Below are 13,773 nucleotides of genomic sequence, written 5' to 3' on the forward strand. Positions count from 1 at the left end.
TCTCAAGGACAGGATCCATGCATGCTCTTGTCCTTGTGTTCTTTGTACTTCGCCTAGTGTCTGAGAGATAATTAATAGATTGACATTCATTAAATCTACTACTTGGTTCCCTGTGACCTAACTCTAGAGATTGGGAAGAAGGCCTGTTCTTTTGTTGTTCCTTGTAGTACTTTGGGAAGGCTCTCTAATCTCAGCATTTGTGAGTCAGGGAGGAAGACTGGAGTATTGAAGCCAGACACACAGCTGCTAACTCAGGCGCTTCTCATTGAAAAAGTACATTATCAAGACCTGACTCTGCTATCACTCTGGGACTCTGACATCCCTGGGTCTCCCCAGCTCTCCAACCAAGATACTTAAAGGTAATGAGATCATGATGTGTGTTTTTGAAAAACTTCTAGTATTCAAATAGAAATCATTAGTATCCCTTCATCATTCTCCTAGTATGCTACTCCTCTCTTTCACCCCATGGTGTATTTCCTGTCCTTTGCTTTTGTGGATCAAAGGGTTTATTTTGAAGTTCAAGTCAACCATTTCTTGTTCAGTGATAGGCTGTAAGCACCATGTGAACTAGGCAGGTAACTAGGCTGTTACCGGCCTACCTATAGCTCCTTCCTTTCTGGGCTCTTGGCTCTTGCCAAGTATCTCTAAAAGCCCTAGAAGGAAGGTCCTCAATTCCCATTCCAACACCTAAATGAAAACGGCATCATTTCATTTAGAGGTGAGGTAAAAATGAAGAATGGAGGATACTGTCAGGTTACCCCGTTTTTCCCTTCCCCTGGCTGCTAAGTCTCCCCTGTCAGCTTTTAAACTCCCCAGGTAGACAGTCACCAGTAGCCTTCCCTAAGCTAGTTCAGCAGCATATGCTGATAGGTGCCGATAGTGTGCTGGCTCCAGTGGGATTCCTCTCTGCAAAGCTGCTGGCTCAGCTTAAGCTGTTGTCTGTTTCCCTGTTCTTCTGCTTGGAACTTTCATAGCCAGTCAAGCATAGAATTGCATCCATTCTTCTGAAATAGCTCCTGGGCCTAATTTTTCATTGGCTTGGCCAAGATCCTATTACCTGTAATTATGTCATACAGGCTGACTGGTAAAGTTTGATAGGCCTCACTGCCATCTCGAGACTAGTGTTCACATCCCAGCCTGCCTGTTGGGACTGGGGACAGAATAAGGTAGAATAAGGTTTATGGCCACAAGGGATTTGGCCTCCTTGGGGACATGTAGGAAGGTCTCAAGGATGTAATCCAGTCTCAAGGAAGAAAATCCTTTTCAGCAGAGGGATTCTTCCTTTCCCTGGGGAATTGGTCCTTACTACTATGAACTCTTCCTTCAGAGACACTAACGTTTCCTCTGCCAGTTCAATTTGTTCCTACCAGTAGAAGGAAATAGAAAGTATAGGCCTTAGACCTCGCGGATGTTGTTTCCTCCATAAGTAGGTCCTTAGCAATGTTGAGGCAGGTCCCTGGACTGATTTTTTTTTTTCTCTCCATCTTTACTTCTGACCGACATCAGTCTTAGAGTAAAAATGCAAAAGGCTCAAACATTACTTCCTCTTGGATCTTTCTGCTAGAATGGTCCACAGTACGTACTTTGAACCTCATCTAAATTGAAGCCTGGAAATGAGTATAGTGGACACTGATTGCCATTGGAGAGTGCATTTATTGGTTCACTACAAGATTATCATTATAAACACATGACCATGAAAATCCTTCGGACAGAGCTTTGCTAAGCAGAACTCCTGCCACCTATGGTATTCAGTACTGTCTGCCTATCTGACGTAGAGTTCTTTATGAGCCATCCCTGTGGACAGCAGCTATTGCCAGGTGTATCCTGGTCTGCCTTCTGTATAGTTATGTAGAGCCTGTGACCCAGAACAAATGGAAAAATTCTATCAAGAGGTAAGAAATAAGAAATTTCTGGACTACTCCTAGGTTAGGATTGGGCTAGGAGAGCTGGGTGCCATTTATTTATTTGTTTGTTTATTAGAGACAGAGAGAGGCGCAGAGACACAGGCAGAGGGAGAAGCAGGCTCCATGCAGGGAGCCTGACATGGGACTCGATCCCAGGACTCCAGGATTACACCCTGGGCTGAAGGCGCGCTAAACCTCTAAGCCACCAGGGCTGCCCCCATTTATTTGATTTAGTTTTATCAGGTGCCCCTAGTAATAATGCCTGTTTTTTCCTACCTCTTCAGTCATCCTGAGTATTCACTGCTTCTTGAGCTTTGGTAAGGATTCTCTTTAAAAAAGAAAAATGGGGAGAAAAGAAGCTAATATCCAGAATAGAATAGAATAGAATAGAATAGAATAGAATAGAATAGAATAGAAAAGCAGCTCCAGATTTTTTTCAGATGAAGTCCCTTATTTGTGAAGTCTGTCCGTTTCCTTCTGGGAGCCTAATTTGGAAAACAGTTCTTTATTTCATATCTTCTGACTAGCAGATCATACTTACTTTACACACTAAAGATGACTTCATGCAGACTTGCCCCATTCTCTTGTTTCCAGAAGAGCTTCACACAGGACCCCAAGACATTGGCAGCACCCATGTAAAATGGAATGTGAGCTTTCATGCTGTCATGTTTGGGGGTCTTTAGGCATCATATCTCACTTTTCAGTTTGTCCTAACCATTACCAGACACACCTACTGCCTGAATGTTCATATCTTCTCCTTGGAATTACATAATTCAACAGATATCTTTTTAGAACGAAGCCCTTAATATATAATAGCAGGGCTGCCAGAGCTCCAGCAAAGAATAAAGATTGTACATTTCATTTGCTCTTCAGGTAATACTAACATTCTGGTGTTTCACGTGTGACTCCTCCAAGGACATAATAGTGACTGTTCTAGAGCATGAGCAACCCTGCCCTCTTCTTGCCATTAGCATGCTCACTCCCTGTGTCTGTTGCCAACGACTAGACAAGATTCTCTGTGTTCCAAATCTGGCTTTATTGATGAACTTCCCACTTGCCACTCCACCTGTGACAGTTTCTGGTCAGCTGAACTTAAATGGATTTTGAAAATGAAAGTGACCAATGGTCTGTTATGAAATGCTGTGGTGCATGAAATAAGATTATGAGCAGGCCTGAGAATTAACAGCAGATACCCTAACCGGGTCTAAACAACATGTGTCACTTATTCAGGAAGGGTAAGTTCATCCTTAGACCAACATCTCAAACATTTAGGGACGTTTTTTACCTTCTTGGTCACTTAAAAACTCCATTAGTAATGTGTTCAGAGTCAGACCTATGTTCTTGTTCTGGCTTCACCATTCATTGAATGACCTTGGACATGATCCTTAATCTTTCTAAATCCAGGACCGTCTCAGTGCATAATGAAATTCAATAGAATGGTGCTCCTAGAGTTGCACAGGGCAGCAGTCCTGCTAAACCTAACTCCTTCACCTGCAGCAAAGGGTACCTTCTCTCTAGGGTTATTGTGGAAATCATGTATATATGTAAAATTCCCAGCAGTGGTGCCCTGTTAAATAGTAAACACTCAGCGAACAACAGCTTGTGTCATTATTTTTATTATGAATGAAAATTCTTCCCTCAGACGTTAGCTAAAATCTAGGACTAGAACCTCAGTACGGACAAACTGTGATACCAAGTAGGGAGGTAGGCTGGTCATCAGCATATGTGTTGGGAGCAGTATTCATATTAGAATCAACAAAGAACAATGGTTAGTCCTCACCAATGCTCTTCACACACCAGTCCTGTCTAAGCCAGTGATGGCAAATATGTATGCTCCTCCCATCTAGCACCCATGGCACATGTTTACAGTCACAGCACTGTTTTGGCTTAGGGCTCAGAATCTTCTTAAAACAGGACTCCTAGGAGCTTCTACCAGTTGAGTGAATTTGGCACTTTGATACCTATTTGCCATCCTTGGTTTAAGTTCTCAGAGGGCAGTCTAAATACCATCAGGGGTTATCTAGTCCCTTTTCTCTGAAGAAACAGGGTCTTTTTTTAAGATTGTTTATTTATTCATGAGAGATACAGAGAAGAGAGAGAGGCAGAGCCATAGGCAGAGGGAGAAGCAGGCTCCATGCAGAGAGCCTGATGCGGGGACTCGATTCCGGGACTCTGGGATCACGCCCTGAGCAGAAGGCAGGCGCCAAACCGCTGAGCCACCCAAGCATCCCAGAAACAGGGTCTTTTTGCCTCTGCTTCCACATGGTCCTACATGTTAGAATCTCATCTTTCTAGGCAGTGTCACATTCAGTGGAAAAGTGAAGGTCTGGAGGGTAATGGCCACAGAGTCCTAACCTGTGCACAGAGCCTCTTCTAGACTTTGGAGAGGTAAGGCCAACCCTCACCAAGAGCCAAGATTCTACAGATTCTTCATAGACATCTAAGAAATAATGGCTTGGGTATATTTGCCATTCAGTCGAACTGCCATATGAGTATTTGGAGGATGATCTGCCAATCCTCAGGGTTCTCCATGCTTTCTTTCCATTTACACAGGACTTCTGACCTTGCTTATTTCTTGGTGTCCCAGTGACATGAAAATCACGGATATAGGGATGCCTATCTAGGTCCTAACTGGCCCAGGCTTCCTTATCCTCTGGAATAGCATTTGCTCTTTTTTGGCCCCATGCCACCTTAGCCTGGCCACAGCAATCTAAGATTGTCATAGGTTTATCTTTGATCTGTATTAAATTTGAGGATTGGAGAATAGTGGCGTGCCAGGCACGAGCTCTAAAGAAAGATCTAGGTGTTAACCAGGATAGAAAGAGACAAGAAAAGGACCCAAGATGAATCTTTTGGGACAGTCACTGCAGGAAGAACAAAAGCTATCTATTAAGCCAGTAGTGAAAAGTTGAATTGGAAACAGCTTCACTGTACCATTTTTCTTTCCAGGTTAGCGTAATGCCTCCCTCTTTGCCTTCTCTCGATTCAGTGAATTCCTATCAAATGGTACCAGAAGAGGGTCTTGGCATTGAATATACAGCTAGAAGGGGAAGATTATGCAAGTAAAACCCAACAGGTCCCTCCACCACTACCAGCAGCCTGCACAGGTTTCTCGGTGCTGGCAATGCTAGGATGCTGGTACCTCTCTGGTTAAATAAATCTAAAACTACTGACCCAAGATTTTTATAGCAGTGCTGCAATCCTATATGAGGAAATTCAACAAATAGTCCATTACCACTGATTGGATATGGATTTTTGGCCTGGCCACTTGCCACGTGGTAATTTTAGAATAGGGTCACTTTCGTAATTGGAAGATTCCATGTAGGAGGGTACTGGTGTTTGCTAAATAGTGTTTCTCATCTTCATGCCCTCTCACTGCCATGCTCCCACCTCCTGAGTGTAGGACCAATCTCTGTCTGCCTGGCAGAGACAGCCGGAGCTGCTCCTTCATCAGCTTACAGGGCTGCAGACGTGGCCATTTCCAAACACCCAGGGTACACTTAACCACTTCCTTCTAATATCAGCACTTCCACTCTAACCACATCAGCAGCTTTGTAACTTGCATTTTATTCTGCCCTTGTTTTGGCCCTTCAGGTATTTGTGGGAGGAAGGTGAGGGGACTGGCAAACTGGGTTTTCACTGATTTCAGAATTACACAATTACACCCTGAGTCATTGTCTCTGGAGAATCATTTAAGCAAGAGCGCCAAGAGCATCCTGAAGGGCTTGCACTCTTTTCACGTACGGGTTTTAAAGGTTGGGTTTCTCTTTCATATTTGATATGTGACAGCCTTCTTGGTTTCACCATCTGCAGAACGGGAGCATTCAGCCCTGTTCTGCCTGGAGAGAGCTGAAAGGTGATTACTAAGGCATGGTGCAGAGGATCCAAGGAGCCCTAGTTCTTCCCACCTAGGTAGAAGGCGAATCACCACATACAAGCTGAGGCCACTCTGTGACCTGGAAAGCAACCTGTGGTTGCTTTTTTTCTTCTCACCTGCATCTGAATAATTCGACTTGGTTGATGAAACAGAAGACAAATTCTGAGATCTGACCATTTTTTACCTCATGGGCTTATTAGCTATATCAGTTTTCACTTTTCTCCCTGTCATAAAATGTCTGTTATGTTGCCCTTTTCTTGACGTGACTTTGGTTCTGATAAGCATTATATCTTAAACAGAAGCTGTCCCAGAGCACTGAAGGATTCTCACAAGTCTTTCTGATAGCCAGCTGGTTGGACTAAGCCCTGAAAATCAGACACTTAAATGTATATCTTTCTGTTACTAGTTGTTTATGCCTATCTGTCATAACAGTGTGTACTGCTTCCTGTTCTCTGGGTAAGATCGTATTTACATACAGTATGTCATCTTGCGTGTCTGTGCATGGTCATTGTCCTGGGATTCAGATCAAAATTCTCACGTTTTAGCCCCAACCTCTGATCTTTATGATGTATCTTTCAGCCCAAAATGTTTCAAAGGATAGGCTTGAACTCGTGGAGCCATGGTCTTTGTTATTATCCAAGTATGTTGCAAGACAGTTCTACTTTATCAGCTTTGTCTGGCTTCTTTTGGCTATTAACCCAGGGCTGGGGGTCAGTATGACAAAGCTGGAGTTTGCCCTCAAAGCTTTTGATTCTTGTTTTCCCATCCAGAATTATATTAGTTGTTGAGAGATAGCCCAGCTAGACACCACTCAAAAATGACAACTTTAAAAATTCTGAGGCCCTGGGACCTGTAGCACCTCTCAACATGCAGACTTCTAGCCTTGCATCAAGGGAAGCCATATGGTTTCACTTGCCCTGTTGCCCTGATGAGGCATAGCAACCACATGAAGTAGAGAGGGAGGCCCTGAAACTGCTCTCCGTAGCCAGCTCTTCAAGGTGTGAGGAAGGGCTCTTTGTGAAACATTCACATATACACCCAACCGTGGCTAACATCCAGTGACGAGGAGACTACTGGGAAGATGCAGCATTCTCACCCTGCCTAGACTTCTTTCATCTGTCCTTCCTCTCTGATGCTTTCACCCTCCCCCTTGTGTTTCTGTAATTTGTACAGTTTTGTTGAGAGGTATTGAAAAGATCAATAGCAATTCACCTTTTCCCTTATTGATTAAAGTGATGGCAAGTAAAAATGGCAGGCAGTACCAATTCATTCATCATGAGCTATCTATTTCCTACCAGGCCACCAGTGACCTCTTCCTGCCTGTTAGTTGCTGAGCTGCAGCTGAGAATTTTAGGCTGTTTTAACAAGAATGAGTTTGTGTTTGGCTCCTGTAATCAGAGCTGAGTGAGGAAGGAGACTGCAAGTAAGGAGCAAGAAAATGACTGTGGAGCCTGTTCAACTCCACAGCTTTATTTGAGGGGTTCATCACACGTGCAGTATTCTCAAGAAGAGAGAGCATGGTATTAGTTGATGGACACTACCACCTTACCCAGCACTTCCTCTCCCCTTTTTCTAAAGGGCACAGCCTTCCTTTATGATCCTACAGAATGTAAATGGAGTTAGGGGAGCAAAAAGTCCATGACACCTGTGAACTAGCTCTGGTTTTGCTGCACATGCAAATGTTTGTCATTCCCTTTGAGACTTCAGGTAGTAACTTTGGCTCACCCTAGGGGAATTGGGGGTGCCTAGGGTTTGAGCTTGAGTCGGGGTGAAGGAAGGGCTCTAGTGCTTAGAAGAGGTATCTACCAGGGGATGGAGAATGGAGACAGTTTTTAGTTTTTATCTGCTTCTTTCTCCACTCGAGAAACAAGCACAGGAAGGTCATGTGTGTCTGTGGGTTGTTCTGTTCTCCCTCATTGAAATACCTCTGACTCTCTGTTGGAAATGGTGATGGAAACACAATCAATGACATTTCTGGTGCCGTGCACTAAAGAGCTCATTTTTAAAACTGCATCTTGAATGGCAAATATTTATTTCTTCACTCACCTGGTGGGATGACCAAGAGTCTTTCAATCCCAGGGCTCTTACAAGGGAAGTTAGCGCTGACTACAGAGGCAAAACGTGGTTAACTTAGCTGCTTTTCTCTTTGTGTATTGTAGTTTGAATTTTGTTGGTTCTCTAACGCATAAATACACAGAAGCAACTGCTGCCTACCACGCCTGGCAAGGTTGTTCAGCACTGCGGAGGGGCGGAGAGAGCTTGAGTCTGCTGCCTTGCATAGCATGAACCAATTCCCGAAACTCCTGTGGGTAGAGTTTTGGCTGGGGGAGTATTTCCAGGGCCACCTGGAAGCTTACCCTGCTCCATGACCTCTACCCAACAGAGGGAGCCACTTACCTGAGCAGGCAATTAATGGTGACCAGTGGGATTTGCAGTTCCCCAGAGCTGGTTGTTGCCATCAGGGAGGTTGGAGGATTTTGTGTCAGCCCACGTACACAGTCAGGCTTCCAGAAGAGCACTGCCATCACAGTTATGTTTCCTGAGTGCCCAGTGGGTTTAGGTCACTATTTTGGATGCCCCTTTCCCAGTAGGAAGATTTCACTAGAAACCCATTGTCACTATGTCAGGTAGCTCTGCAGTCTGCAGATGCCAGACCTGGAGAAGGCAGCCAGCTCTCTGTGAAGCTGGTTAATTACATGTGAAGCTGCCAGCAGGATGATTGTTCTTTTCCCATGGATCATTAATAAACCATTCTGGCCTGCATAGATGGGGCAGGGGAAGTCTCTGACAATTCCATCACCTTCTTCAGCTTTGTTGGACAGGTCTTCCTCCCTTTCAGTCTAAAGCATTCAAGATGGCTGGGAATGAGGAGAGGAAGGGAAAAGAAAAATCTATTTACATATAACACATGTTTTTCTCCTAAGATGGAAAGTGGCCCCCTGCTTTCAGATTCTCTTGGCAGCCAGAGTACAAAGGGTTCAAGGCTTGCCATGATGGGTGGGAAGTGCTAGTGGCTCAGCTCCTAATATTTGCAGCAAACTACAAACCAGGCCTGATTTGGAGACGAGGCAACTAGTACAGCAGATGGCAAACAGTCCTGCCCCACTGGGGCCCAAGATCCGCACCATCTTCTTCCTTCAGCCAAGGCAGCCTCATTCCTGCTATGCCTGAGCACAAAAAGCATTTATGGTTTTTTAGAAACTTCTTTTTTAGGCAAAGATGGAATAAGGCAAAGCAAATATAATATGGGAAACTCAATGTAGTTAGAAATATTTTCCTGTCAAACAGCTTAAAATAGAGCTTTTTCTTTGTTGGTTAGAAGAATTTAGAATCTACATTTCTCCATAGAGCATTGAGTGCAAAAATTAAAAATGGATTATAAATAGAAATAAACATGACCCATTCAGTTTCCAAGGACTTGAGTCGTAGCCTTCAAAATACTGAATTAGAGCCTTTGAGAGCTGTCAGGGCTCTAGAGGTTACACAGTCCAATCAAAGCAGTTCACAGTAGTTGAGAAACTGAGGCATGAGGAAGGTAGTCCTCGGGACACACATTGTCATGCACAGGAAAGCTAACATCTGCACATTACTGTTGTATTGATCTTACCTGCACCCTCACCTGCCTCCCAGACAGCCACCTGTTCATCCACTGGCAGTACAGATAAGTAGGAGAAGACTGAGAGTGTCATATAAGATGGAGTGGGGTGTATGTAATAGAGGTGGACAGAAGAGGTGAACACATGCATTCTCTAAATTGTATTTTAGAAAGAAAAGGACATAGGGCTAAGTCAGAGGAGGAAGTCATCCGTGGCCTCAGCATTCTGTAAAGAAGACTCTTAACTAGACAGGGTTGCAGAGAGAATGCACACAGGATAAGAAGGCATGCCAGAGAGGGAGGAGTACAGGTGTCTTACAAGCCTGGAATTTTCCATTTGCTTTTCCTGATTAGTGATCATAGAAAAGCTGTTATCTTTTCATGCCAAAAACTAAGCTTCAGAAATGCCCAAAAGAAACAACCAAGGAATACTAAACTGTTTTAAATTGAGGGGCTTTCTTTTTTCTTTCGGGGTTGGGGAGAGGCTTACATTGCTTGCCTTTTTATTTATTTTTTATTTTTTTCCCCAAACTGAGAGTTGCAGGGCAGAGGTGAAATTTATTGCCCTCTAACTCCTTAGGCAGGACTTCAGCTCAGGCACTGTTTTCTGGTCGCTTTCTGCCAGACCACAGGGTGGACCCCTGGGTATCATCCCTTGCCCCTAAGGCCCTGTTGCTCTTGGGGTTGCTCCCTCTATTCTCTCAGAGGAGGCAGATCTGAAAGCCATAAGCCATGTTAGCAGGCTCTGGGCCTTACCCCCACCTTGTAGCTGAGGCTGCTTACCCATCTCATTAGTGGTGATGTCTGTGTGTCTTTTAAGGGCTTGTCAGGTGGGGGAGGAACAAATCGCATTTTCCAGCAATTTAATTTTATTAACTCTTAGTCCCCTCTCCCCCCTTTTCCAAAGCACAGCTAAATGGAGCTAAACATACACACAGGGGCTATATTTAATCCGGATGGTGTGGTAGAGTAAGGAAGACACAAACACAGAGGTTTATCCGCTACCTAGTAAACACAGGGAGGTGTCAGGGCTGGAGAATTCAATAGTAATAATAAGCATTTATATGGTACAATGACAGCTTTGATACAGGGCATAATTTTCTGGGGATTGCTATTAATTGTGCTTCTGCCTGTGAGCGGCCCCCTAGTGAGGGGCTTGGAACACCACGCAGAGTAAAGCTATATTAAACATCAATTAAAACAGTGTAAAATAGAAACCAAGTAAAATATGCAAAGGTCAGAATGGCTGTGAAGGAGTAGACAAGGCCCTGAGGGAAGAAGAGTTAGGGCCTGGTGAGTCTAGTACACTGGGGCATTCATGCTTCCAGTTGCTCTAAGCTTCTTTGAGTTCCTAGGTTTAATAGGTCTGCTGGAGAGTGAGCAATGGTACCCTCTGGCTTCCCCAAGTTCAGCACTTTCCCAAAGGGTTCTCAGAAACAACTCACTATGACCAGCAAGGAATGTAAGAAGACAACCAGAGTCTATAGACCACACTGTCCAATAGGACTTCTCTGCAGTGATGGAAATGTTCTTTATCTGCATTATCCAGTACAGTAGCCACTAGCCACATATGGAAATTGAGCACTTGAAATGTAGTTAGTACAACTGACTAACACAGAATGTTTACTAAAATTTTAATAGCCACATGTGGCTAGTGGCTACCATATTGGACAACACAGGACTCTAGACAGTCTTTGCCCATGATAAACACCCCAGAAACATTGTTTTTGCATTGTACTCTTCTTCCTGAACCAATCTGCACCTTCCCATATACTTCTGAATGTTTAATGTTTTCGAGTTTTTTTGTTTGTTTGTTTAATCCAACCATCCCACGCTCTTAACTTAAGCTTCCAGATTCTTTCATAAGGGTTATACACAATGTCAAGAAATGAGAAGGGTCAGTGCCTACATCCAACCAGGCAGCTATTTGTCCTTGCCCCTTTTTCTCCTGGTATCCTCCAGTCAAGTGTTTCCCACTCCCCCAGGCAGAAATGAAGGGAATGGCTCTGGATCTCTGGCTAAATGAATTATCACCCATCTGTGGTGCTGTTCCCACAGAACATCTGATTCAGTTGTGAGTCTGACCCTTGAATTCTGCAGAACCAGGGGATTATAAAATTCCCAGGTCATCCAGGGAATTCTCACCTGACATTCTTTGGTCCCTTATACTGAAAATACCTTTTCTAGTAGCTCTTTAAACGCTTATAGAATGGATCCGTTCATTGGGATGACATAGTAAAGTAGATGAAGCACTGTACTTGTAATAAAAAATCCCATGTGTAAGTCCTGCCTGGCTCGTCTATTTACTAAATCTGTGGCCTTGACAAAAAATCATTTAACCTCCCTAAGGTTTCATCTTCCCACATAAAAATGAATGTGCTAGATTAAATGACCTCTAGGACTGAGAGGACGTAGAAAAGAGATCCTAGAGAAAGAAACCCTAGTTACTATAAAGTCCTATACCTCCCTCAGTTTCTCCCTTCAGATGTCAGGCCTGCATTTCAAGCAGGCTTTCCTCCTTGACTTTCCTGACTCTGCCAAGATGCCTCACCTGTGTCTAGTTAGCACTGACTCAAACTTGGAAGTTGTCTGGCAGCACAGACACACCCTGAGGTAGACTGGGTGGCATTATCTCATCTGGTTATTATCACACTCATGTGAACCTCAAGGTTCCCCAGTTACTTTGATGCATCCTCAGAGGTAGCATTTTGGTCCATCATTGAAAGAAGGCAAGAGGTTTCTTGGCTTGGACACTGGGTCCATAAAGCAAAAGAGGGGCTTGGGAGTTACCTCTGTGTGCCAATCATGTTGGCTGGCTGGTTGTCTGCCACCCCCTCCACCCAGCAGTCACTGGTTACTGCTCCAGGGATTGTCCCCAGCAGCCCAGAGCCCCTGTGGAGCTGCCAACTCTGCACAGCTCACAGAGGGCCCTGTAACATCTCTAATTGAAGAGCTGGTAAGTGGACGCCCTCGGTAGAGGTATTTTTAGCTGCAGTGATACAGCCTCATCTTTTCTGCTGGATATTTTGTTTAGTTATTTTTTAAATAAAATAAATAGTTAAAATTGAAGACTGTGGTCCCAAGCCCTAGTGCCAAGGCCCAAGAAATTTTGGCACACCCCTTCACCAAAGGCCTAATTAATCCTAAGACCAGGTGCTAAAGCTCTGAGTTTGCCAGAATATTAGGCCAGAGAGACAGCATGTACAGAAAGGGCTAGAAATAGAGAGGAGGCATAATGCAGGCTGGCCTGGTGTGAGGTGCTAAGGGCCCTCTGAGCAGCCTTGGCAGCTGGGAACAACTCTTTCCAGGCCTCTCAGACCTTTGATGGATCTAGAGGATCAAGTGAGCAGGCCTCAGCTCCTTGCATTATATAGTAGATCCCATTCTGTATCTTGCTGACTTAATTCTTTTGTTTTCCTTCTCTTCCCTCCACCCCCAGAGAGTGGGTGTTGGGTCAGGGGGAAAGAGATAACCTTAAGTAGGCTCCACTCCCACATGGAGCCCAACTCCAGGCTCAGTCTCACAACCCTGATATCATGACCTGAGCTGAAATCAAAAGTGTCCACCATATAACCAACTGAGCCACCCAGGCTTCCCTTATTTCCTTCTTTTTATCCTGTTCTATGGCATGCCACCTTTTCCTTAGCTTTTTTATTGTGTACCATGTGATCAGGGGTAAAGGCACATTCTTGGAGCTCACATTAGGGCCCATAGCAGGATTCTGGGTTGATGAGGCAGTGGTTCTCAACCTCGGCCGTACACTAGAATCATGGAGTGTGGGAGCTTTAGGAAAGACGCTCGTACCTGGGCCTTCCTTCCAAGATTCTGTCTTCATTAGGCCCCAGCTTTTTAAGTTCCCCAGGCATATTAGGTGATACCAAGGAATAGTTTGTTGATTTTGTTCGATGTGATAATGGCATTTTGATATGTAAGAAAATGGCTGTGCTTTTTAGAGATGCATTCTGAAGTATGGAAAGGTGAGGTGACATCATGTGTGGGATATGCTTTAATATATATCAGCAAAGAAAGGGGGATAGATGAAGCAGATCTGTTCTGATAAGCAGATCTGTTACTGAATCTGGATGGTTGGTATATTCTCTAGTTCTAGTGTTTCAAATTTTTCAAATCAAAGTTTTTTAGTAATAAAAAAAATGTTAAAAAAAAAAACCACTTAGAATCTCTCCAGATGATTCTAATGTTTAGCTAAGATTGAGAACCAGTGGTTTAGAAGACTGAATTTGGGGCATCCCCGGAGGTGCAGCGGTTTAGCGCCACCTGCAGCCCAGGGTGTGATCCTGGGGACCCGGGATCGAGTCCCACATCAGGCTCCCTGCATGGAGCCTGCTTCTCCCTCTGCCTGTGTCTCTGCCTCTCTCTCTCTCTCTCTCTCTCTGTGT

The 13,773-nt window shown here is 44.3% G+C and overlaps 1 protein-coding gene and 1 long non-coding RNA gene across 4 annotated transcripts in view; both read left to right on the top strand.

Moving 5' to 3' along the window:
* SND1 (staphylococcal nuclease and tudor domain containing 1) overlaps positions 1-13,773 on the top strand; it is a 420,606-nt gene that overhangs the window by 329,274 nt on the left and 77,559 nt on the right. The window lies entirely within an intron of this gene.
* Positions 1-13,773, top strand: part of LOC140609204 (uncharacterized) — a 79,138-nt gene that overhangs the window by 7,335 nt on the left and 58,030 nt on the right. Inside the window, exon 3 of one of the 3 annotated variants that reach the window (XR_012011135.1) lies at positions 168-7,030. The exons of 1 other annotated variant lie outside the window; for it this stretch is intronic. This is a non-coding gene — a long non-coding RNA (uncharacterized lncRNA). Of the gene's footprint in view, positions 1-167; positions 7,031-13,773 lie in introns of those variants that run through there. One more of the 3 variants, XR_012011136.1, reaches the window with a different exon arrangement.

Source organism: Canis lupus, chromosome 18 (genome assembly GCF_048164855.1).
Source record: "Canis lupus baileyi chromosome 18, mCanLup2.hap1, whole genome shotgun sequence".
Classification (NCBI taxonomy): Eukaryota; Metazoa; Chordata; class Mammalia; order Carnivora; family Canidae; genus Canis; species Canis lupus.